The 27768-nt window shown below is 47.0% G+C and overlaps 2 protein-coding genes across 4 annotated transcripts in view; one reads left to right on the top strand and one right to left on the bottom strand.

Annotated features, from left to right (window-relative positions):
• Positions 1 to 27768, bottom strand: part of SLC25A45 (solute carrier family 25 member 45) — a 197744-nt gene that overhangs the window by 142226 nt on the left and 27750 nt on the right. For 2 of the 3 annotated variants that reach the window (XM_056527084.1, XM_056527083.1), the window contains exons 1-2: positions 12040 to 12108; positions 5933 to 6017 (exon numbers count right to left, since the gene is read on the bottom strand). The gene's annotated coding sequence lies outside the window, so the exon portion shown is untranslated. Of the gene's footprint in view, positions 1 to 5932; positions 6018 to 12039; positions 12109 to 27768 lie in introns of those variants that run through there. The other variant, XM_056527082.1, reaches the window with a different exon arrangement.
• LOC130276981 (sulfotransferase 1 family member D1-like) overlaps positions 13152 to 27768 on the top strand; it is a 96273-nt gene continuing 81656 nt past the window's right edge. Inside the window, exons 1-2 of the mRNA XM_056527081.1 lie at positions 13152 to 13360; positions 13430 to 13911. The gene's annotated coding sequence lies outside the window, so the exon portion shown is untranslated. The remainder of the gene's footprint in view (positions 13361 to 13429; positions 13912 to 27768) is intronic.

The following is a 27768-nucleotide window of genomic DNA, read 5'->3' as shown; positions in this document are numbered from 1 at the left end:
GCAAGACCATCCCGCTTTGCGGCGGGCTCTGGTGAATACCAGTAGCAACTTAGAACCAGTCCACCATTACGGTCCACGCCAATCCCTCTCTGGCACAGAGGATCCACCTCCAGCCAGCCGAATCGTGACAATGATAATGAAGCCCATAGACCACAAAGAAGGGTGAAGTCCCAGTGGATTCAGAATCCCTATTGTTGTAAGAAAATTCGGCCCAGGGTAGTAAATCGGCCCAGTCGTCTTGGCGAGCAGAGACAAAATGGTGGACATAGTCCCCCAGGACCTGATTCACCATTTCGACCTGACCATTGGATTGAGGGTGGTAAGCCGAGAAGTCCAATTTCACTTGGAGACAAGAGCAGAGGGCCCTCCAGAACTTAGAGACGACCTGGACTCCCTGATCGGAGACAATATGAGTAGGCAATCCATGGAGACAGAAGATAAGACCCAGGAATAGCTTGGCTAGCTGCTGTACAGATGGTAAACCTGGCAAGGGCACAAAATAAGCCATTTTAGAAAATCAGTACACAACAACCCAGATGACCGTATTGCCGCCAGAACAAGGAAGGTTAGTAATAAAGTCCATTGCTATGTCGGTCCAGGGCAGCTCAGGAACTGGCAAAGGATGTAGTAGACCAGCAGGCTTGGCACGAGGAGTCTTGTCCCAGGCACAGACTGAACAGGAACGAACAAAGTCAATGACATCTTGTTTTAGAGTTGGCCACCAATACTGTCGGAAGATGAGTTGCAAGGACTTATGTATACCGGCATGACCGGCCAACAGAGAGGAATTACCCCATTTCAAGATTCGGAGTAAGGTAGGTCTTCCCAGGAGGCAGGTGCTGAAGACTTGCTGGTGCTGCGGAAATGAGATGATTAGGAGGTACAATATGTTGAGGGAAAGATTCTTGGTCTTTTACTTCAGAGGATCTAGATGGTAAGGTAATTGGTAAGTGGATGCACAGAGCCCTCCAAGAGATGACGCAATTCTTCCAAGGCCGACTTAATAGCCAAGAGCTCACGATTTCCAATTGTATAATTTCTATCCGCAGGAGAGAAAGTCTTAGAGAAGAAACCGCAGTTTACAGTTTTTCCTTTGAATGATTTTTGTGTCAAAACTGCACCTGCACCAACTGAAGAAGCATCCACTTCCAAAATAAATGGCATGCCTGGATATGGTCTTGACAACACAGGAGCAGAAGCGAAGGCGGATTTTAACTGTTTGAATGCTTCTTCGGCCTCAGGAGTCCAGTCCTTCGGTTTAGAGAGACGATGGTGACAACCAAGGTGGAATAGTGTGGAATAAATTGCCGATAATAATTGGCAAAGCCAAGGAAGTGCTGAATCGCTTTAAAGCCAGAAGGTCGAGGCCAATCCAGTACAGCGAACAACTTGTTAGGATCCATTTGTAGACCTTGACTGGTAACAATATACCCTAGAAACGGAAGGCTGGTCTTTTCAAAAGCACACTTTTCAAGTTTTGCATAGAGATGATTGTCTCGGAATATAGAGATTGGGCGAGTAGACGAGAATGTCATCCAAATAGACAACAACACAGGAGTATAGGAGGTCAGGAAAAATGTAATTGACAAGCATTACAGAGTCCAAATGGCATCACCAGATACTCAAAATGTCCATCACGAGTATTAAACGCAGTCTTCCACTCGTCCCCTTCTCGTCTACGAATCAAAATAATAGGCTCCACGAAGATCTAATTTAGAGAAGATCCTGGCACCCCGCAGACGATCAAATAATTCAGAGATTAAAGGAAGTGGGTAGGGGTTCTTTATCGTAATTTTATTCAAGCCTCGGTAGTCGATGCAAGGTCGCAGAGACCCGTCATTCTTTTCTACGAAGAATAACCCGGCTCCGGCAGGGGAAGAGGACTTCCTGATAAACCCCTTCTAAAGATTCTCCTGGATGTAATTAGACATAGCCTGAGTTTCTGGGACCGATAAAGGGTAGATGAGGTGGTAAGACTTAAGCTTGTTTTTCACTAAAGACATCAGCAGAGTCCTGTAGGAACGAAGGCAAATCGGGCAGAGGACAAGAAGATGGTTTCAACTTAATATAGCATTTTTGAATACAGTGATTTTTGCAATGTGGCCCCCAACGAAAAACTTCTCCCGTTTTCCAATCCAGCTGTGGGGCATGGAGTTGCAACCATGGAAGGCTTAGCAGGAGAGGAGAAGTACAATGAGGGAGTACATAGAAAGACAAGTTTTCCTTATGCGAGGCTCCGACCTGCATTGACAACAGTTCAGTGCAGTACAGTACAGTACAGTCTTTCTCCATCAACCATAGAGATGCGAGCGTTTCACTAGGTGCGAGCATTTCCCTGTGACTGTGGACCTAGAGAACAATCTTTTAGGAAATGATCTGCACTGGAGCAGTAGAGGCACAGATTCTCAGTTCATCGGCAAATACTTTCCTGCAGGGTCAGGCGCGACTGATCCTCTTGCATAGCCTCCACTGCGGGAGGCAACGTAGAAGGTTGCAGTGGTTGCTGCGCCGAGGTCGTACAGACTACTTTTCTTGGCAAAATTCCTCACGTCGCTCAGAGAAACGAATATCTATATGGGATGTCAACTGTATAATATAATTTAAGGTAGAAGGCAATTCCCGGGCAGCAAGGGCATCCTAGATATGACTGAATAGTCCTTTCTTGAAGGTGGCGCAAAGAGCTTCATTGTTCCATGATAATTCTGATGTCAGGGTACGAAACTGAATGGCATAGTCGCCCACAGAGGAGTTGCCCTGCGAGTCAGCCAGGTCGGCCAGGTTCTTCAAAGACACCCCGAAATTCCGTCAGGAAAGCTTGGAGATTGGTTATAAGAGCATCACTGCGATCTCAAAGTGGAGTTGTCCAGGCCAAAGCCCTTCCAGTTAGGAAAGTGATGACGAAGGCCACCTTTGCTCGTTCTGTAGGGAACTGTTCCACCACGAGTTCGATGTGTATGGAGCACTGAGTCACAAAACCCCGACAGGACTTGGCATCCCCCTCATATTTCTCTGAAAGAGACAAGCGGAGTTTCATTATGGAGGAGACTATAGGAGCGGGAGGCAGCACTGGAGAAGGAGGAGGCTGTGGTTGTGATGGTTGCTGCTGAGCAGTTAGCAACTGCTGCATCATGGCGGATAAGTGGCTCAACTGCTGTGCCTGCTGGGCCAACTGCTGTGACTGGAGCGCCACGATAAAAGCGAGATCCGGGTTATCTGGCAGAGGAACCCCAGCGGGATCCATGGCCAGATCTTGCTGTAACAAAGCTGGATCCTCTATCCTTGTGTGGCTGATGACACGGACCCTATCGGGGAGCAGAGTCTAAGGTGCCGCTGGTCTTCACCAGAGGCCGCCGCAAGGCAGGATGGACTTGCTGCGGCAGGCAACACCCAGGTCGCTGCCCCCTACAAGGCTCGACCACACAGGTAGCTGGGCAAGGCGAGGTACCAGAGGAGAAGGCAGAGGCTATCTCAAACGTAGCAAAAGGTCAAGGCAGGCGGCAAAGGTGCGGAGTCAAATAACGTAGTGGGAAGGTCTGGATACACGGGTAAGGCAACAGGCAAAACGGAGGCTAGGGGCACTGAAGGACCGGCAGGGAAGTGTGGGAGGTGCTGGGACTTATAATGTGGTGTCAGATGCAAACACTAATTACTGGCTCTTTAAATTTCAGAGCTCCGGCAGGCGCACGCCCTAGGAGATGGGGACGCGCGTTTCGGAGCTGAGACACAGAGGTAGCGGAGCAAGGTGAGTGACGGGCTGGGATTCGCATGCAGGCTCATCCTGCGATGTGATTACCAGCCCCGCTGCCAGACAGGGACCCAGGGAAAATTTGTGCGCAGAATTAGTCGCATGGATGGTGTGACAAAAATGTTGGCGGGTAAACCGAGAAAAAAAGTCTGTTGGACTTTAGTAAGTCAGGGCCACTGGGTTTTGGTAGTGGACTTCCTTTTTTTACATTTGTTTTTCTTTACATTACTGGATTGAAAACATATACATAGATAAGGCCATTCAAAGAAAGAAATAGACAGGACAGAGCCATAACGTCTTGCGTGTAGTTTCTTCATTCAGTATATAATAATACAAATCTTCGGGCAACAGGTAAGAGTCAGTATGTTATATATAGTGGGGAGTGTATTCCTGGACTTTTATGGGTGAGTGCCCTGTTCAATTTGTATAAAAGAGAAATAAAGGCATTCGCACTCACCATTCAGTGAAAAGGTTTTTCTTTACTGTAGTCCATTAGGCATTAACAGCAATGGTGCAGGTATAGCAAAGAGCGGAGGCAGAAGTGGTTACGGGACAGAACTGTTTTGCACTATAGTGTCCCTGTATATAGTTGTAGTGTTGCTCACGAATATTCGCAATTTGAATATTATTCGCGAATATCGCATATTCACGAATTCGCGAATTTCGCGAATATATCGCTATATATTCGTAATTACGAATATTCTTTTTTTTTTTTTTTTTTCACAGTACACATCACAGTGATCCTCCCTCTCTGCTTCCAGCTTGTGTGGTGTAAAAAAGGCTGTAATACTACTGTGTGAGACTGGCGTGCGTAAATTCGCATATGTGAAAATTAGCATATGCACATTTTCGCATATGCGAAGTTTCGCGTATGCTAATTTTGCATATGCTAATATTCACATATGTTAATTTTCGCATACGCGAAATGTTCGCATATGCGAACATAAAACGAGAATATAACGAATATGCGAATATTCGCGAATATATGACGAATATTCGTTCATATATTCGCGAATATTCGCGAATTCGAATATGGCCTATGCTGCTCAACACTATATAGTTGCAGGCCCCTCTGTGTCCCTGTATATAGTTGCAGGCCCCTCCTTGTCCCCATATATAGTTGCAGGCCCCTCTGTGTCCCTGTATATAGTGCATCCCCCTCTGTGCCCTTATATATAGTTGTAGGCCACCTGTGCCTCCCTATATAGTTGTAGGCCCCCTGTGCCCCCATATATAGTTGTAAGCCCCTCTGTTGGCATCACCCGGTGCGGTAGAAAATGGTGTTACCCCATACCTTCCTCCCCCCCCCACCCCCAGTAAGTTTTTAGCCTGTTGTGACAGACACCACTGTTGTTGCGCATTGTGAGAAATTCCAGTATAATAATCAGATATACCAGTTGCCACAGAATAGGAAAGTGTTAAAGAAGTTTTCACCATTTAAATATACAGCTCCCAGAATTACTTAAAGGGGTACTCCACTGGAAAACATTTACTTTTATATCAACTGGTGCCAGAAAGTTAAACAGATTTTTAAATTACTTCTATGTAAAATTTTAATCCTTACAGTACTTATAAGCTGTTGTATTCTCCACAGGAAGTTGTGTAGTTCTTTCTAGTCTGTCCACAGTGCTCTGTCTGTCCATGTTAGGAACTGTTAAGAGCAGGATAGGTTTGCAATGGGGATTTGCTCCTACTATGGACAGTTCTTGACATGGACAGAGGTATCAGCACAGAGCACTGTGGTCAGACAGAAAATAAATTTAAAAAGAAAAGAACTTCCTGTGAATCACTTATACAGCAGCTAATAAGTACTGGAAGGATTAAGATTTTTAAGTAGAAGTAATTTATAAATCTGTTTAACTTTGTTGCACCAGTTGATTAAAAAAAATGTTTTCCAGTAGAGTACCCCTTTATGCAGTGGTAAGGTTATGCTGGGAGTTGTAGTTTCACTCATCATAACTGTAGAACTGACAAGTGACTCCAGCTCTGATAGGACATAGAGAAGAGAATGTACAATAATATCAGTGACTACAGGTGACGTCTTCTCTATAGTGAGGAGAATACACAATTATATCAGTGATTACAGGTGACGTCTTCTCTATAGTGAGGAGAATACACAATAATATCAGTGACTACAGGTGACGTCTTCTCTATAGTCTTCCCTTATCTAATTCAGATGGTACATACCGCCAGGACTTGTTCCAGCTAAAACGTCTTTCTGCAGAATGTGACGCCCAGACGTCTCCTCACTATGTGAGCGGATTCTGATCCTCTATATGAAAACAATTATTATTATAATACTGCCAATCACTGTAGCCTCTAAATATAATACTACTATACACTATACTCTTTGATTATAAACCTTCCATACACCATACCTACTGAATATAATACTACCACACATCTGTACATTCTGAATATAATACCAACACATACTGTACACTCTGAATATAAATCTGCTACATACTGTACCCCTGAATATAATACCGCCACACACTGTACCCTCTGAATATAAATCTACTGGTGTTGCTAGTGGATGATGGGGGTGCTAGTACAGGGGGGGTGTTGCTGGAGGATGATGAGGGTGCTACTGGCCATTCCCCCTGGCAGTATCACCCCATCATCCATCGGCAGGATCATCCTCCTGGCAGGAGCACCCCCATCATCCACCATCAGGATCTGCTGATGGTGGTGCTGCTGCTGGGGGGGTTTGCTGGTGGATGATGAGGGTGCTACTGCCAGGGGGGGACCATTAGGTAGGCAGCAGTTACCCCACTTAAGGTAGGTAGCAGTTCCCCCACATTAGGTAGGTATCAGTTTCCCCACATTAGGTAGCATAGATTCCCCACATTTGGTACCAGTTACCCCACATTAGGTAGTAATTTCCCCACATTAGGTAGCACAGATTCCACACATTAGGTAGCACAGATTCCACACATTAGGTAGCAGTTTCCCCACATTAGGTAGCACAGATTCCCCACATTAGGTAGCACAGATTCCCCACATTAGGTAGCAGTTTTCCCACATTATGTAGCAGCTTTCGCACATTAGGTAGCAGTTTTCCAACATTAGGTAGCATAGATTCCCCACATTTGGTAGTAGTTTCCCCCCATTAGGCCACAGGTTCCCTTGCATGTGCCCCACAATAAGTCAAAGTCTCCCCACATTAGATCGCTGGTTCAAACAAACCCCCCCTCCCTACACACGAAAAAAAAAACACACACACAGCACAGAGACACACACAGATAGAGAGAGGGAGACACACACAGAGAGACACACACTCACAGACAGAGAGACACACACACAGAGCCACACGCAGTCACACAGAGTCACACATAGACAGAGAGTCACACACAGACAGGGCCGGATTAAGAGCATCATGGGCCTGGTGCTGAAAATTGTGATGGGCCTTTTTATCAAAGTATATAAAATGAAAACGCAATACAAAGCAATTTTGTCACGTTTTATGCACATTAAATTACCAGGATAGGTATGATGTTCCCCACATTAGGTAGGTAGCAGTTTCCCCACATTAGGTAGAAGCAGGCTCCCCACATTAGGCAGTAGCAGGCTCCCCACATTAGGCAGTAGCAGGCTCTCCACATTAGGCAGTAGCAGGTTCCCCACATTAGGCAGCAGCAGGCTCCCCACATTAGGCAGCAGCAGGCTCCCCACATTAGGCAGCAGCAGGCTCCCCACATTAGACAGCAGCAGGCTCCCCACATTAGGCAGCAGCAGGCTCCCCACATTAGGCAGCAGCAGGCTCCCCACATTAGGCAGCAGCAGGCTCCCCACATTAGGTAGCATTGTCGTAGTCCCAACATATATACACACACACAGATAGCCACACACAGACAGACACACACACACACATGAGGCGGCTCTAGACTTTGTGAGGCCTTAGGCGAAACTTGAGCTTGAGGCCCCCACGAACACAAGATATGCACACGATAATAAAATGAATTATATACAAAACACAATTGGTATAGTATCCTTAGCACTGTGATGTCACTGTGCACATTACCCCTGTACTATGATATCACTGTGCACATTACCCCTGTACTATGATATCACTGTGCACATTACCCTTGTAATATGACATTACTGTGTATTTTTCCTGTTCTGTGACATCCCTGTGTGTATTATCCATGTACTGTGACATCACTGTGTGTATTATCCCTGTACTGTGACATCACTGTGTGTATTATCTCTGTACTGTGACATCACTGTGTATCATCCCTGTACTGTGACATCACTGTGTATCATCCCTGTACTGTGACATCACTGTGTGTATTATCCCTGTACTGTGACATCACTGTGTATTATCCCTGTACTGTGACATCACTGTGTATCATCCCTGTACTGTGACATCACTGTGTATCATCCCTGTACTCTGACATCACTGTGTGTATTATCCCCGTACTGTGACATCACTGTGTATCATCCTGTACTGTGACATCACTGTGTGTATTATCCCTGTACTGTGACATCCCTGTGTATATTATCCCTGTACTGTGACATCACTGTGTATATTATCCCTATACTGTGACATCACTGTGTATTATCCCTGTACTGTGACATCATTGTGTGTATTATCCCTGTACTGTGACATCACTGTGTATTATCCCTGTACTGTGACATCATTGTGCATATCAACCCTGTACTCACTCAAAGAACAGGGTTATTATTCAAAGTGACATCACAGTACAGGGTTAATATGCATATGAACAGTGATGTCACACTAGAGGGTTAATGTGCACACAGTGCCGTCAGGGTACAGTGATAATACACAAAGTGATGTCACAGTACAGGGATAATATACACAGTGATGTCACAGTACAGGGATAATACACAGTTATGTCACAGTACAGGGATAATACACAGTGATGTCACAGTACAGGGATAATTGTCACGATTCGGCTTACGGGTTGTGGATCCGCTGTGTCAGCGAGGGATTGGCGTGGACCGTGCTAGTGGACCGGTTCTAAGAGGCTACTGGTTTTCACCAGAGCCCGCCGCAAAGCGGGATGGTCTTGCTGCGGCAGTAGCAACCAGGTCGTATCCACTAGCAACGGCTCAACCTCGCTGACTGCTGAGAAGGCGTGGGACAGAAGGACTAGGCAGAGGCAAGGTCAGACGTAGCAGAAGGTCGGGGGCAGGCGGCAAGGTTCGTAGTCAGGATGGATAGCAGAAGTTCAGGTACACAGGCTTTGGACACACTAAACGCTTTCACTGGCACAAGGCAACAAGATCCGGCGAGGGAGTGCAGGGGAAGTGAGGTATATATAAGGAGTGCACAGGTGAACACACTAATTAGAACCACTGCGCCAATCAGCGGCGCAGTGGCCCTTTAAATCGCAGAGACCCGGCGCGCGCGCGCCCTAGGCAGTGGATCTGACCGGGGCGCTGCAGCAACGAGGATGAGGCGAGCGCTCCGGGGAGGAACGGGGACCCGGAGCGCTCGGCGTAACAGTACCCCCCCCCTTGGGTCTCCCCCTCTTCTTGGGGCCAAAGAACCTGAGGACCAAAAACTAAATTTTTTCGTGATGAGGTCCGATGCACATTAGGAGGGGTTCCGTGCGGTAACGCACGGCACAGTCCAATCTTTCATTGTTAACACAATTGATGTAGAGGGGTCTGGCGAGACTGGTCACAGGGACGTTGAACCTGTTGATAAGAGAGGCCAAAAAAATTTTTCCTGCAGATCCGGAATCCAAGAAGGCCATAGTAGAGAAGGAGAAGGTAGAGGAAGATATCCGCACAGGCACAGTAAGACGTGGAGAAGCAGAGTTGACATCAAGAACTGTGTCACCTTTGTGCGGAGTCAGCGTACGTCTTTCCAGGCGGGGAGGACGGATAGGACAATCCTTCAGGAAGTGTTCGGTACCGGCATAGTACAGGCAAAGATTCTCCATGCGGCGTCGTGTCCTCTCTTGAGGTGTCAAGCGAGACCGGTCAACTTGCATAGCCTCCACGGCGGGAGGCACAGGAACGGATTGCAGAGGACCAGAGGAGAGAGGAGTCGGGGGGAAAAAACGCCTCGTGCGAACAAAGTCCATATCCAGGCGGAGCTCCAGACGCCATCCGGAAGAACGCATGTCAATGCGAGTGGCAAGATGAATGAGTTCATGTAGGTTAGCAGGAGTTTCTCGTGCGGCCAGAACATCTTTAATGTTGCTGGATAGGCCTTTTTTAAAGGTCGCGCAGAGGACCTCACTATTCCAGGACAACTCGGAAGCAAGAGCACGGAACTGAATGGCGTACTCGCCAACGGAAGAAACACCCTGGGCCAGGTTCAGCAGGGCAGTCTCGGCAGAAGAAGCTCGGGCAGGCTCCTCGAAGACACCACGGACCTCAGCGAAGAAGGACTGGACTGTGGCTGTGGCAGGATCATTGCGGTCCCAGAGCGGTGTGGCCCAAGACAAGACCTTTCCAGAAAGGAGACCACGGCAGAGTCTAGAGTCCCCATCAAATTTGTCCGGCAGGGACAAGCAGGGGTTAGGAGCGGACGGACGCTGGGGAGCAGTGGCAGGAGCCGGCGGAGGAGATGGTTGTTCCAGTTGCAGCTGCTGTGTCTGTGACAGCAGCTGCTGTATCTGTGACTTCAGTTGCTGTGTCACGGTGGTCAAGTATGCCAGCTGGTGATTTCGTTGGGTGATCATCGTGGAAATGTCGGCAAGACTTGACAGCGGCACCTCAGCGGAATCCATGGCCGGATCTACTGTCACGATTCGGCTTACGGGTTGTGGATCCGCTGTGTCAGCGAGGGATTGGCGTGGACCGTGCTAGTGGACCGGTTCTAAGAGGCTACTGGTTTTCACCAGAGCCCGCCGCAAAGCGGGATGGTCTTGCTGCGGCAGTAGCAACCAGGTCGTATCCACTAGCAACGGCTCAACCTCGCTGACTGCTGAGAAGGCATGGGACAGAAGGACTAGGCAGAGGCAAGGTCAGACGTAGCAGAAGGTCGGGGGCAGGCGGCAAGGTTCGTAGTCAGGATGGATAGCAGAAGTTCAGGTACACAGGCTTTGGACACACTAAACGCTTTCACTGGCACAAGGCAACAAGATCCGGCGAGGGAGTGCAGGGGAAGTGAGGTATATATAAGGAGTGCACAGGTGAACACACTAATTAGAACCACTGCGCCAATCAGCGGCGCAGTGGCCCTTTAAATCGCAGAGACCCGGCGCGCGCGCGCCCTAGGGAGCGGGGCCGCGCGCGCCGGGACAGGACCGACGGAGAGAGAGTCAGGTACGGGAGCCGGGGTGCGCATCGCGAGCGGGCGCCACCCGCATCGCGAATCGCATCCCGGCTGGAGGCGGTACCGCAGCGCACCCGGTCAGTGGATCTGACCGGGGCGCTGCAGCAACGAGGATGAGGCGAGCGCTCCGGGGATAGATACACACACCTATACACAAGCAGTGGCGTTGCTAGGGTTGGTGTCACCCAGTGCGGTAGAAAATGGTGTCACCCCCATACCTCCCCCCTCCCCCCAGTAAGTTTTTAGCCTGTTGTGACAGACACCACTGTTGTAGCGCATTGTGAGAAATTCCAGTATAATAATCAGATATACCAGTTGCCACAGAATGGGAAAGTGTTAAAGAAGTTTTCACCATTGAAATATACAGCTCCCAGAATTACTTAAAGGGGTACTCCACTGGAAAACATTTACTTTTATATCAACTGGTGCCAGAAAGTGAAAACAGATTTTTAAATGAATTCTATTTTAAATCTTAATACTTACAGTACTTATAAGCTGGTGTATGCTCCACAGGAAGTTGTGTAGTTCTTTCCAATCTGACCACAGTGCTATTTGCTGACACCTCTGTCCATGTCAGGAACTGTCCAGAGCAGGAGAGGTTTGCTATGGGGATTTGCTCCTACTATGGACAGTTCCTGACAAGGACAGAGGTGTCAGCACAGAGCACTGTGGTCAGACAGAAAAATTAAAAAAGAAAATAACTTCCTGTGAATCGCTTATACAGCAGCTAATAAGTACTGGAAGGATTAAGATTTTTAAATAGAAGTAATTTACAAATCTGCAAAAAAAATGTTTTCCAGTAGAGTACCCCTTTGAGCAGTGGTGAGGTTATGCTGGGAGTTGTAGTTTCACTGACCTAACTGTAGAACTGACAAGCGACTACAGCTCTGATAGGACATAATGAGGAGAATGTACAATGATATCAGTGACTACAGGTGACGTCTTCTCTATAGTGAGGAGAATGTACAATGATATCAGTGACTACAGGTGATGTCTTCTCTATAGTCTTCCCTTATCTAATTCAGATGGTACATACTGCCTGGTCCAGCTAAAACTTCTGTCTGTAGAATGTGACGCCCAGATGACTCCTCACTATGTCAGCGCATTCTCATCCTCTATATGAAAACAATTATTATTATAAACCTGCCAGACACTGTATCCTCCAAATATAATACTACTATACACTATACTCTTTGATTATAAACCTTCCATACACCATACCCACTGAATATAATACTACCACACACTGTACATTCTGAATATAATACCATCACATACTGTACCCTCTGAATATAAATCTGCCGCATACTGTACCCCTGAATATAATACTATCACATACTGTACCCTCTGAATATAATACCAACACATACTGTACACTCTGAATATATTACTACCACCCACTGCGCCCTCTGAATATAATACTTAGAGATGAGCAAACTACAGTAAATTCAACTCGTCACAAACTTCTCGGCTCGGCAGTTGATGGCTTTTCCGGCATAAATTAGTTCAGCTTTCAGGTGCTCCCGTGGGCTGGAAAAGGTGGATATTGTCCTAGGAGAATCTTTCCTATGAATGTATCCACCTTTTCCAACCCCCCAGAGCACCTGAAGGCTGAACTAATTTACGCAGGATAAGTCATCAACTGCTGAGCCGAGAAGTTTGTGACGAATCGAATTTACTGTAAGTTCGCTCATCTCTAATAATACTACCACAAACTGCGCCCTCTGAATATAATACTACCACGCACTGTGCCCTCTGAATATAATACTACCACAAACTGCGCCCTCTGAATATAACGTTGCCATACAGTGCACCCTCTGAATATAATACCACAACCACAGTAACACCCCTCAACATCCGTTAGCTGATGCTATTACCACGGGAGGGGGGTATTGGTGGTGTTGCTAGTGGATGATCGGGGTGCTACTACTGGGGGGGGGGGTGTTGCTGAAGGATGATGAGGGTGCTACTGGCCATCCCCCCTGGCAGTATCACCCCCATCATCCATCGGCAGGATCATCCTTCTGGCAGGAGCACCGCCATCATCCACCATCAGGATCTGCTGGGAAGGGGGGGGGGTGTTGCTGGTGGATGATGAGGGTGCTACTGCCAGGGGGGGAGCATTAGGTAGGCAGCAGTTCCCCCACATTAGGTAGGTAGCAGTTTCCCCACATTAGGCAGCATAGATTCCCCACATTTGGTACCAGTTTCCCCACATTAGGTAGGTACCAGTTACCCCACATTAGGTAGCAATTTCCCCACATTAGGTAGCACAGATTCCCCACATTAGGTAGCAGTTTCCCCACATTCGGTAGCACAGATTCCCCACATTAGGTAGCATAGACTCCCCACATTAGGTAGCATAGACTCCGCACATTAGGTAGCATAGACTCCGCACATTAGGTAGCATAGACTCCGCACATTAGGTAGCATAGACTCCCCACATTAGGTAGCATAGACTCCCCACATTAGGCCGCAGGTTCCCTTGCAGGTTCCCCACAATGCGTCAAAGTCTCCCCACACACACACACACAAAAAAAAAAAACACATACAACACAGAGAGACACACACACAAACACACACAGTCAGAGAGACACACACTCACAGACAGACACACAGAGTCACACAGTCACACACACACACAGAGTCTCACACACACACACAGAGTCACACAAACACACAGTCACACACAGAGTCACACAAATACACAGAGTCACACACACACTCAGCGAGTCACACACACAAACATAGATAGAGACAGACACACACACTCACCCATCCAGCGCAGCGATCCTTCTCACCGGGCGCAATGCGAGTGACGTAACTGACGTCCCCCTGAGCGGCCATGCGGTGTGACGTCAGGCCGGAGCAGACGTGGGAGCGGAGGCCGGGCACAATACTGGTGAAGGTGAGAGGGGGGGTGTGATGACGGACGGGCGCACTGAAAGGGGGGGGGTTGCTAACGGACGGGCGCACCGCACACACAGCGCAGGCGGGGGGGGGGGGGTGCTGACAGATGGGAGGCCGGTCGGGCACAGTAGGAGGGTGTCAGTGTAGCTGGGGAGGGGGTGTGGGTGCTGCGGAGCGTCTTGCTGTCACCCCATTGGGTTGGTGTCACCCGGTGCGCGCCGCACCCCCCGCACCCGGGTCGCATCGCCACTGTATACAAGTGTACATACCCTAACTATAAGTGCACATACCCTAACTATAAATGCACATACCATAACTATAAGTGTACATACCCTTACTATAAATGCACATACCCTAACTATAAGTGCACATACCATAACTATAAGTGCACATAACCTAACTATAAATGCACATACCCTAACTATAAGTGCACATACCCTAACTATAAGTGCACATACCCTAACTATAAATGCACATACCCTAACTATAAATGCACATACCCTAACTATAAATGCACACACCCTAACTATAAATGCACATACCCTAACTATAAGTGCACATACCATAACTTTCTGAGATGCTGACAAGATCCTCATATATGGCATCCAGTGCTGGGGGTCAGGAGTCAAGACCTCTGACCTCAGGATTACGTCATGTGGAGGAGGGGCACAGACAGTTCTCCTCCTACTTTGCTCTCATGTTTCATGCTAGCAGGCTGCTGAGCTCTGAGGACGGCGCTTGTAGAGCATGTGCAGCATAATAAGATAAGTACTGCTGTGATTCCTACAATCTATGTGCCAGGCTGGGCAGCCAAAAAGCACTGACAATGTAGGCAGTGCCACTACATGCCCCCATTCACTCTCCTAGTTACCTAACACAGAGGCCATCTACTCCCCCAGTTCTTCTTCCTCCTTACTCCTGGACGATCACCATCAGTGAAAGGGTGGGGGCCAGAGCGAGGCCTGTGGCGGTGGCCGCCTCTGACAGACATACACACACATAGACACACACACACACATAGACACATTACCTGTCCTGCGCTGCGCTTCTCCTCTATGGCGGTGGCCTGACGAGTGACGTCACTGACGTCCTGCGCGGGTCTGCGGAGGGACGTCACATGCGCAACGTCCCTCATCAGACTCAGGCCTGCCAACCGGAGACGCGGAGGAGGGGGGGGTAAGTGAAGTCTTCCACCATTTAGCGCTACTCGCCTGAAGCGCTAAATGCCTGCATGTCTGGGTGTCGGGCAATACAAGTTATAGGCCGGTAGGTCTGTGCGGGCCCTTTGTGCGGGCCGCCGGGCCTATTTTAACGCAGGGGCCTGGAGCTGCCGCTCCATCCGTCCCTACGTTAATCCGGCCCTGCACACAGACAGAGATAGCGACAGACAGACAGACACACACACACACAGAGACACACTAGCAGACAGAGACACACACACAGAGAGTCACACACACACACAGTCACACACACAGACAGTCACACACAGAGTCACACACAGACAGAGTCACACGCACAGTCACACACACACACACAGTCACACACAGAGTCACACACACAGAGTCACACACACACAGAGAGTCACACACACTCACACACAGTCACACACACACACACAGTCACACAGAGTCACACACACAGAGTCACACACACAGAGTCACACACAGTCACACACACACAGAGAGTCACTGCCACACACAGTCACACACAGAGAGTCACACACAGTCACACACACACAGACAGAGACACACAAACAGAGATGGAGTGAGACAAACACACTCACTTACCCATCCAGCGCAGCGCTCCTTCTCTCCTCGCCTCCTGCGCGGCCCCTGCGGAGTGACGTTGGGTCGGCGCAACAGAAGACGTGGGGGCGCAGGTGACGGGGGGGGGTGCGCTACTAGTACGGAGACAAGTGAGAAAGCGCAAGTGATGACGGGGGGGGTGCTACTAGTACGGAGACAAGTGAGACAGCGCAAGTGATGACGGGGGGGTGCTATTACTGACACAGCGCAAGTGAGGACTGGGGGCGTACCTGGTGTCACCCCATCAGGATGGTGTCACCCGGTGCAGGCCGGTGCAGGCCACTCCCCGCACCCCGGTCGCAACACCACTGCCCCCTTCACATGTATATAATCCCCCCTCACATGTATAATATCCCCCCTCACATGTATAATCCCCCCTACCATGTATATAATCCCCTCCCATGTATATAATCCCTCCTCATGTATATAATCCCCCCTCACATGTATTTGATCCCCTCCTCACATGTATATAATCCCCCCTCACATGTATATAATCCCCCTCACATGTATATAATCTCCCCTCACATGTATATAATCCCCCCCTCAATTGTATATAATCCCCCCTCACATGTATATAATCCCCTCCTCACATGTATATAACCCCTCCTCACATGTATATAATCCCCCCCTCACATGAATATAATCCCCCACTCACATGTATAGTTGTAGACCCCTCTGTGCCCTTATATATAGTTGTAGGCCCCCTGTGCCTCCATATATAGTTGTAGGCTTCTCTTCCCCCCTATATAGTTGCAGGCCCCTCTGTGTCCCTGTAAATAGTTGTAGGCCCCTCTGTGTCCCTGTATATAGTTGCAGGCCCCTCTGTGCCCTTATATATAGTTGTAGGCCCCCTGTGCCTCCATATATAGTTGTAGGCCCCCTGTGCCCCAATATATACTGTAGTTGTAAGTCCCTCTGTGTCCCCACAGATATACTGCCTCCAGCTATATATACAGTATGTCTGTGTACTGCCATGCTTCGGTGCTCTGACCACTGCTCCTCCAGTAGGTCCCTGGACCAGAAGAGCAGTGGTCTGAACACTGAAGGTGGCATGTTGGATAATTACCTTCCTGGCCAGCTCGCTTTAGGACGGAGAAACCCCTCTCAGTGAAGTTATGTATATAATCCCCCCCTCACATGTATATAATCTCCCCTCACATGTATATAATCCCCTTCTCACAGGTACAGTGGTCCCTCAACATACAATGGTAATTCGTTCCAAACAACCCATCGTTTGTCGAATCCATCGTATGTTGAGGGATCCGTGCAATGTAAAAAGTGCATTAAATACTCACCTGTCCCTGCCGCTCCGGACCGAATCCTCACCACTCCTCATGGTCTCCCAGGGGCTCCTGATGCTGTCCCGGCGTCTTCTTCTGGGTCCTCCAGCGTCTTCCGCATCTTCACCGGAGTCAGGGCCTCGCTTTTTGGTGACGTTATTTCGTTAGTGCGCCGGGACGGCGTGCGCAGCTACGTAATAACGACGCCGGAAAGCGAGGCCCGGACCCCGAAGAGGACCCAGAGCATAGGTAAGTGAACCTGCTGGGGCACATTACACTGCTATCCAACAGCAGCTTAAGCATTTAGCGCTGCCGGATAGCAGTTAATGCGATGGCCCTGACATATAAAAGCATCGTATGTCGATGCTGACATCGACATGCGATGGCCTCAGAGAGGCCATCGTATGTCGATTTGATCATATGTCGGGGCCATCGCATGTTGGGGGGTTACTGTATATAATCCCCCTCCTCACATGTATATAATCTCCCCCCCCCCACATGTATATAATCTCCCCTCACATGTATAATCCCCCCTCACATGTATAATCCCCCCTCACATGTATATAATCCCCCCTCACATGTATATAATCCCCCCCTCACTTCTATGATGAATGATGATGGGATAGGAGAGATAAATGCTGTTGGAAGAGAAGATAATATAGAAAATCATACCAGTAAGAAGATAAATCAGGAGCTGCCTGCAGGACAGGCTTTACAAACACAACACAGGAAGCGGCACATCCCCCTCCGCTCCTCTCTATCAGTATGAAGTGACATCACACGTCTATTCTCCCAGGCAGCCTCTGCGCTGCTCTTAAAGGGCCGGAGTGGTTCCCTGGATGAATGAATTACAGGACAATCGTGGGTATGTGCAGCAGCGGCGCCCTGCAGGCTTCCGGAGAGTGACAGCATGTGTTTGCGGGCCCCCAGCTGTCAGTGGGCGACATTCACTCACAGACAAGCACAAAAAAAGGTCCAGGGCCGGCCGGGCACCCCTGAGACTCCGGGCCCCTTACAGGTGTATGGGTTGTACCCCCCTGATGGCGGCCCGCCTACTCCCCCCCCCCCCCCCCCCCCCCCCCGCAGAAGCAGCTGCAGATCAATGATTTAAAGCGGGCACTTTAAATCAAAGAACTGCAGCAGCTTTTGTGGGGCCAGAAACCGCCGCCGCCACCCGCTTCTCTCCCCCTGCCTGTCCTGGGGTCCTATTGAGTCCAACCACCACCGCCGCTGTCCCCCCCCTGCTTATCCTCTAGCCAGAGACCGCCGCCAACCGCTTCTCTCCCCCTGCCGGTCCCGAGTCCAAACACCCCCGCTACCCCATTGCCTCCCCCATCCCCGGTTTTATAATTACCTGTTCCCGGGGTCTGCGCTACTTCTGGCTCCAGCGGCGTCCTGAGCTGTCACTGTGCGCACTGAGGGTGACGTCGCGTTGAGGACGTCACTCGTCATTGCACAGCGCAGCGCACAGCAATAGTTCAGGACACCGCCGGAGCAAGAAGTAGGGCGGACCCCGGGAACAGGTAATTATAAAACCGGGGATGGGGGAGGCAATGGGGCAGCGGCGGCGGCAGTCTCTGGCCGGGGGGGCGGGGCATTATCGGCATATCGGCAAGGTAATTGCCGATACCGATAACGTCCAAAATCGTGAATATCGGCCAATAATAACGGCCAAACCAATAATCAGTCGATCCCTAGTCCAGAGTAGGAGAAAATCCCCATAGCAAACATATGCTGCTCTGGACAGTTCCTAAAATGGACAGAGATGTCAGCAGAGAGCACTGTGCTTGTGATGTCAGCAGAGAGCACTGTGTTCCAAAAAGAAAAGAATTTCCTCTGAAGTATTCAGCAGCTAATAAGTACTGGAAGGATTAAGATTTTTTTATAGAAGTAATTTACAAATCTGTTTAACTTTCCGGCACCAGTTGATTTAAAAAAAAAAAAAGTTTTCCACCGTTGTACCCCTTTAACGACATTGGACGTAAATGTACGTCATGGTGACGTGGTACTTGGCGTGCTTGGACGTGGTACTTAGCGCACCATGACGTACATTTATGCTATCAGCAGCCAGGGACCCGCCGGTAATGGCGGACATCCGCGATCGCGCTGGTGTCCGCCATTAACCCCTCAGATGCCGTGACCAATACAGATGACGGCATCTGCAGCAGTGCGGTACTTTGAATGGACGATCGGATCGCCCGCAGCGCTGCCGCAGCGATCCGATCATCCAGCATGGCGGCCGGAGGTCCCCTCACCTGTCTCCAGCCGTCTCCCGGGGTCTTCTGCTCTGGTCTGAGATCGAGCAGACCAGAGCAGAAGACGACCGATAATACTGAGCAGTGCTGTGTAATATACAGTACTAACAGTATTAGCAATCAACTGATTGCTATGAATAGTCCCCTATGGGGACATAAAAAGTGTAAAAAAAAATAAAATAAAAGTAAAATTAATATGTAAAATAAAAAAGTAAAAAAAAATTAAAATCCCCACCCCCAATAAAAAAGTTAAACGTCTGTTTTTCCCATTTTACCCCCAAAAAAGCGTAAAAAAATAAATAATGCACATATTTGGCATCGCCGCGTGCGTAAAAGTCTGAACTATTAAAATATATTGTTAATTATCCTGTACGGTGAACAGTGTAAACGTAATTTTTTTTTTTTTTAAAGTCAAAAATTGCTGCTTTTTTGTCACATTTTATTCCCAAAAAAACGTTATAAAAAATGTATAAAAAGTAAAACCTAAGCAAAAGTGGTACTGATAAAAACTACAGATCATGGCGCAAAAAATGAGCCCTCATATCACCCCATATACAGAAAAATGAGAAAGTTATAGGTGGTCAAAATCGGGCAATTTCAAATATACTAATTTTGTTAAAATGGTTTGAGATTTTTTATAAGCGGGACAATTATAGAAAAGCATATAATCATGGGTATCATTTTAATCGTATTGACCCACAGAATAAAGAAAACATGTCATTTTTACCGGAAAGTGTACAGCATGAAAACAAAACCTTCCAAAATTTGCTAAATTGCGGTTTTCTTTTCAATTTTCCCACATAAATAATATTTGTTTGGTTGCACCGTACATTTTATGGTAAAATAAGTGATGTAATTACAAAGTACAATTGGTGACGCAAAAAACAAGCCCTCATATGGGTCTGTGGATGGAAATATAAGAGAGTTATGATTTTTAGAAGGCGAGGAGGAAAAAACTAAAATGCAAAAATAAAATTGGTCTGGTCCTTAAGGCCAAAATGGGCCCGGTCCTTAAGGGGTTAAGGTGTGAACCTGATAGACTAGCTGTGCAGAGTTTATCCCTTTCTTCTATTAGATTTATATACATAGACAATTCTTCACTAAACGGAAAATTAGATGACTTGTACTCAATCTAGGCAATCCTTTGTTAGCTAAATACATCAGCAGCAATTGCATTACTCTCTCTGAGCAATGTATCTGAAATAGGGTAATGGCAACCAGATTGCAGAATAAAACAATACTTGCCTTTATTAAACATGGGTTAAGAACAAGGCAGATATATCCCTCAAGTTTTATACAACACACATTGGATTCAAATGTCCTTACTTAGGGTTCATGAGTAAAGACACTTGTATATAAAACATGTTGGATAGGGCATGACAACCCGCTTGTGACTAGCAGTAAGCTGGATACTACTTTATGTGGCAAGAGTCTGAAGTCCTGGCTGTTTAGCTCATTTAAGACTATCTAGCTTTAAAGGACAACTGCAGCGATATGACACTTATCCCCTATCCACAGGATAGGGGATAAGTGTTTGATTGCGGGGGGTCCGATTGCTGGGACCCCCTGTGATCTCCTGTACAGGGCGCCGCCATTAGCGCTCATGGTGAGCGCTAAGGCGCGTAGCGTCGACCTAGAGGTCGACGGTGACGCCCCATCTCCTCCGAACGCTGCCTCTCCCATAGAGATGTATGGAGGAGACGTGCCGGCTGCAACGTCATGCTGCGGCCGGCACACCCCCTGCACGGGACAGCCGCGGCCCCGTACAGGAGATCACAGGGGGTCCCAGCGGTCGGACCCCCTGCGATCAAACACTTATCCCCTATCCTGTGGATAGGGGATAAGTGTTAATCACGCTGAAGATGTCCTTTAATATACATGTAGCCACTCCTCAGCTGAGAGCAGAAAAGGGAACGTTAGGGTTTTTAACCTTGGCATGTAGCCAAGAGTATTGGCAATCTCTGACAGCAAACAAATATCTTGGTGAAGGAAGGGTGAACTGAAACACAAACTTTTTTGGTTAACTATTCATTCAGTATTTATGCTTTTCTGGGTGGAAAAAAAAAAGGTATTCTGACTGCCAAATTATACTCTTCTGGTATACATCCTTGATCTGTCATGATCTGCATTAATGTTGGGAGAATTTTCTGGCACATATTTTTGATTGTACACACCAAACTAAATACAAATAACCAGGTTTAAATGAAACAATCTGCTGTATAGTTTCACCATCATATTGGCACAGAAAAATTAGTCTTGGAAATTAGCAGTTTGTTTGCCCACACAAGTTCCTAAAGAAAAGATTATAATTGGACATTGATTTACAAAAAGAACATAGAGGTGAAGTAAGCTACTGTAGATATAGGTGAAAGGGAATGCACCCTTAAACATGGAGAAATGATTAAATCATATCCATGCCATAAATGTTTTATAGATGCAGGTTTTACGTCAGGGCACTTTGCCACTTTGGTTGTGGCCACTAGAAGTGGACATTAACAGAAGGTGTGTAAATAGCATTACACCATGGGCTGTTTATGCAACTGACATTAAAAGGGTATTCCAGGCAAAAACTTTTTTTTATATATCAACTGGCTCCAGAAAGTTAAACAGATTTGTATATTACTTCTATAAAAAAAAATCTTAATGCTTCCAATAGTTATTAGCTTCTGAAGTTTTCTGTCTAACTGCTCAATGATGATGTCACGTCCCGGGAGCTGTGCATGATGGGAGAATATCCCCATAGGAACTGCACAGCTCCCGGGAGCAGTTAGACAGAAAACAACAACTCAACTTCAGAAGCTAATAACTATCGGAAGGATTAAGATTTTTTAATAGAAGTAACTTACAAATTTGTTTAACTTTCCGGAGCCAGTTGATATATAAAAAAAAGTTTTGGCCTGGAATACCCCTTTAACCTTTATAGGAGTTATATACACTTCATAAAACAAACCAGTTTGGGTATTTTCCATTGGCAGCAACCAGGTCAGATAGTGCCCATAGGTATCTTTCAGGCATTACAACATGTGGATTGGCTGAATGTTTTACTTTAAAGAGTACCTGTCATCAACAAAAACTTTTAATATGTTGTTCATAATCATTAATGAAGAGATATTGTAATATATCTTCATTTAAAAAAAAATTATATTTATACCAGTTTTTTCATTTTATACTTTTGGCCACTAGGGGTCACTCTTCTATGCCTGGTCTGCAAGCAGCATCCTATGCTTGTCATAGTAAGTGTACAGCTTTTAGGACTAATGCTGAAGGGCTCTGGTCCTTCCACCGGAAGTTCAGTACTCGCTCCCAGCCTGTGAGCTACAAGCCTACACATACCTCTCATATAACAGCCAGTCACCTCCCCCTCCTCTGTGTTCTCCCTGCCCCTCACCACACGTTATCTTATACATTGCACTCACTGCACTCCCAGCTCTGTGCCCCCCCCCCCCCCCTGACATTCATCTTAATCACTGCCTCTGTAATTGCTCCCTCAGCCCCTGGTTCTCAGCATTGACTTTTTAGTGCAGAGAGACACAGGAGAGAGAGAGACAGAGTATGCCATCCCTCACCTGTACTTAGTCTGTATGCACAATGCAGAGCAGTGTTTCCCACCCAGGGTGCCTCCAGCTGTTGCAAAACCATAACTCCCAGCATGTCTGGACAGCTGTTGGCTGTCTGGGCATGCTGGGAGTTGTAATTTTGCAACAGCTGGAGGTGCCCTGGTTGGGAAACACTGCTGCAGAGGGAGAGCAGCATACAGGAAGACTGGCAGAAGCAGAGTCCCGGCCAGGCTTCATGTGACATCATGCCTGCCGGGACCCACCTCCTTCCACCCCTCAGAAAGACAGTGCTCCTGAGCTAATGAAGAGGGATAAAAAAAGGTATTTCCACAGCGTTTTAAACCTCAATAAACACAGGGATAGGCATAGTTAGAGAAGGGGACAGATGGGAACGGGGATCAGGGAAAGTTTAGATGATGACAGGTACTCTTTAACCATTTGGTAACAGTCACTGTACACACATATCTATATAATACAGTACAACAATGCAGCACTACTCATAAGTCCATGTATGGTGCCAGCACCCCAGACCCGATTAACATCTATCCAGCATAAGCAAAGCGATGGTACAGCACTCCAATTGTAGTAAAAAAAAAAAAAAAAAAGTGTGTTTATTGGCTCACATCATAGCATCACATGCCCTAAATCCCTGGGGGAGGGGGGGGGGTCACTTTTCTTTCTGGGCCCAGTAGCACCCCCAGCAACCACAACCTGAAAAAACTATGAATTTGCCAACACACATTAGAGAAAACTTAATTAGGAAGGAAATAAGAAGAGGTAATCTCCTCAAAACCCTACTTTAGATGCACAGAACACTTTTATTAGCTTGAAATTAGTATTTGGTTACCATGCTTATATAATATTTCTACAGGTGTTTAAATACAAACCAGTTTTCCTTTTTGTGTAAATGAAAAGCACAGAATAAAATGCTGCAAAAAACATACAACAATACATGCCTCAGATGACATTTAATCGCAGTAAATAAAATAGACCAAACCATTTTTACTTATTGCCAGAACAGACGACGAGGGAACATTTCATGTTGGTGAGTTTTTCTTCTCACACAAATTTGTTATTTAGATTAATATTAAATCTATACAACCATACATTTACACAAAACCTGCTGGATCTGATACTTGATAATATTTCTCTAGGTTTCTCTGGCTAAAAAACTGATAATAGAAAAGTGCCTTAGAACAAATGCCTTACGTAGACTAGAACTTCTCTGCACTCTTTGTTAGCAGTAGAATGCCATGTCCAGTTGACAACTAAACCAACATGGACATTACTGTTGTGGGTCTGTGCACCTTCCATGAAGGTGACAATTCAGAGGTTGCAAATATGAAGGTTAAGTCTATGCAGAATGGAGAAGGTGGTTGCCTCTGAGAAGGGAGACAGTCTTTGGTCTCCATAAAAGTATGGCTGCTTTACCAGGATGTCATTTTCCACATATTGGGTTGGTTGATGCTCTAAAAAGTGTCCACTGGTCAAGAATTCATAAGGTTTTAGCTGTGGAAGGGGTAGGCTTATGATCACACCATGTGGGCTGCCACTGACAGGGGGTTAGCTAAGGTGAATTATAAGCCTGCAGAGCTGGGCGTTATGACCAAAAATGCATATCACGGTATTTTTGCAAGTTATGGCGGTTCCACAGTATTTCCCCTCCCCCGAGGGAATAATCATATATGACCCCGAGGCGCTGCTATATTTCTCTAACACCCCCCCCCCCCCCCCTCCAGGCCACGGAACTTTAAAATGAATGACTTGTGGGCCGCGTCGCTGGAAACGATTAAAGGAAAACTGTCAGATATTTTTTCCCGCACTATCCACAGGTACTGGTGGATAGTGCGGGAGACGCTGATTAAAATGAGCCCTACCTTACCTGGGTCCGCCCGGCCGTTCGCCCACAATTGTAGTTTTATTCTATGTGTATATCTTGCTGTAACTGCTACGGGCGGGGCTTCTGCAGCTAACTGACACTGACGTCAGCGCAGCTTATGAATATTCATCCCCCCTCCCTCCAGTTCTCCCTCTCTTCGCCGCTCCTAACTGGAGGAAGGGATGAATATTCATAAGCGGCGCTGATGTCAGTGCCAGTTAACCTGCAGAAGTCCCGCCCGGGCTCATTTTAATCAGCGTCTCCTGCACTATCCACCAGTACCTGTGGATAGTGTGGGAAAAAATATCTGACAGTTTTCCTTTAAGTAGCAAGCCGGAAGCTGTCACCTCCCCCTGCAAGCGCTAAAAGCCAGGCTTTTAGCACTTGCAGAAGGAGGTGACAGCTTGCCGCGGCCGCATCTTATTCATTTAAACCACCGGCGGCCCGCAAGTCATTTATATAAAGCGCCGGCGGCCCACAAGTCATTCATATAAAGCGCCGGCGGCCCACAAGTCATTCATATAAAGTACGGCTCGCGAATAATTCATTTAAAGAGCCGCAGCTGGCAAGTCATTCATTTAAAGCGCCAGCGGCCCGCAAGTCATTCATTTCAAGCGCCGCGGCCGGCAAGTCATTCATTTAAAGGGTAGCTCCCACCATCCTATTTTTTTTTCTGTCCCAGCCTATTGCCAATCTATCCCTAACCCCCCCCCCCTGCTTTAAATTTTTACTATATTAAAAATAACTTTTTTTCTGCCTGGTAGTGTGCTCACTACCAGGCAGACTTCCCAAGCAGGCACGATGTCACTGATGCCTGCTGGGGGGACTTCCACCCTTAGTTCATCCACACAGGGTGCCTCCAGCTGTTTCACCACTACAACTCCCAGCTTGCCCTGACATCTATTGGCTGTCAGGGCATGCTGGGAGTTGTAGTATTGAAACAGCTGGAGGCACCCTGTGTAGATAAACTATTAGCTAGTTACATGCGGCGCTGCGGAGCTAGCCCGTTCCCTCCGTCCCCCCCCCCCCCCCGCGCCATACCCCGTTCCCTCCATCACAAACTCCCCCCCCCCCCCGCATCCCCCGTTCCCTCCATCACAAACCCCCCTCCCGCATACCCTGTTCCCTCATTACACTTACTGCAGAGTCCGGCAGCGAGCGTGCAGGGACAGCGGCGACGAGGCGGCGGCTATGTGCGGGAGGAGTGGCCTCCCAGCCAGTGGCCGGGGAACCAATGCACTCGCTCCCGCCTGTTTGATTGACAGGCAGGGAGCGAGTGGAGCCTAACTGAAAAAGGACTGATTGCCAGGCCAAAATCAACCTTTTTTCAGGCGTGACGTCACGCCAGGCTGCAGCCGGCCACTAGGAGGGAGACCCCTAGTGGCCGGTTTTCAAATGTAAATTAAACCATTTTAATTTTTTTTTAAAATAATAAAAGTATATTAGAGATATGTTGTAGTACATACGTACTACAACATATCAAAAAATAAAGTTGGTGACAGTGCCCATTAAAAGTGCGGCCCGCAACTCATCTGCAGCTGATAATTCATTCATTGGAGGGGGGAGGGGCAAAACCGGTATTGCGGTATGGGAAAAATTCATATCGTGCAGGGAAAAAATTTCGGTATTCCGTATGATACGGTATACCGCCCAGCCCTATCAGCCTGTATGGTTAGCTCTGGAAGGTCTACCAATGCTGTGAGGATAGTCAGAGCAGTATGTGTACCGGTGTAGGTTTGGTGGAAGTGTGATCAAAGCAGAGGAAATGTTCTAACTATGTCCTAACATGTTGGCACAGCTCACCAATACAAAGAAGGGATGCCTTAATAGTGTGTCAATTATATTGCTACCAAATATAAATCTACAACTGACCACCAAAGAGATTACTTTGATTTCCTATCCATCTTAACTAGAAATAAGACGTAACTTTTTATTATATGCCTTTAAAAAATTTAAAGTTAAGTCTCATTTTTACTTTAGGTGGAATGGAAAGTTAGGATTCTAATATTCACAATTAATGTAGATTTATATTTGGAAGAATTGACCATCCATTAATTTGTCCAATACATTTTTGCTATACCACAAAACATGTAACAAGGCACAAAAACGAGAAAATGTGCACACGCATAAGATAAATTCATAGTTTATTACTGAAATACATGTGAGACAGATTACACACAAATAAAAAAAATAATAATTTACAAGCTTTACAAGTGGTTTAAGAAAAATAACCAGTGAACCCCCCCAACAGTACATCATTTAATAAAGCTATAGTCAGCTATAAATGCAATAGTAGCTGCGCTGCGGAATCTGTAGGCGCTATATAAACAAATTATTATAGTAGGTATCTCAACATCTATTGACACTAAACATGCTGCCCAGGGCTGGACTAGGACCAAAAATAGGCCTGGAAATTTTAGACTAAGCAGCCCACTATGGTCATGGGTGTGACAACATGATTGCAGAGCCACAAAGGGGGAGGGGTCAAATGGTAATCATAGTTGAGTATAATAAGGTATATAACAATAAAAAAAGGAAAATTATATGTGTACCTATAAATACATCATATAGTTACCAAATAACACTGGTATATAAGGAGTAAATATAATCCTTACACATATTACCATCATACTGTTACTGACCAAATCCTGTATACTGAGACCAATAGAACCATTAATACAGTATACAAAGAGGAATGTTATCACTATAGATATTACATTATTCACAATAGAAAACAGATGGTAGAGCAGTATTGATTGTGCTGAAGATCTCAGGGTGCAAGCAGCAGCAAGACTGCAACCCTGCCAATTCTAATCCCAAGGTGCTCCAGCAGTATAGAGAAAAGGCAATCTCAAAACAACAAAAGAAAACATGGGGGCACTCACATGTCATGCTGGCTTCTTTATTCAGATTCAAGGTGCAGTAGAATACATGTTTTGGCAGGGCGCCAGGAAAAAGTGTGTGGTCAAGATAGCTATTTCGTGCCGATCAGGCACATCCTCAGGTCACGCCTACCTGTGTGCAAGGGGTCAGGTGAAATACTTCCTGAACACCTACGTCAGCAGGTAAGGGCGTTCCA

The sequence above is a fragment of the Hyla sarda genome, chromosome 6 (genome assembly GCF_029499605.1).
Source record: "Hyla sarda isolate aHylSar1 chromosome 6, aHylSar1.hap1, whole genome shotgun sequence".
Lineage (NCBI taxonomy): Eukaryota > Metazoa > Chordata > Amphibia > Anura > Hylidae > Hyla > Hyla sarda.
Note: the sequence above shows the minus strand (reverse complement) of the source record. Positions and strands in the feature narration are given on the sequence as shown.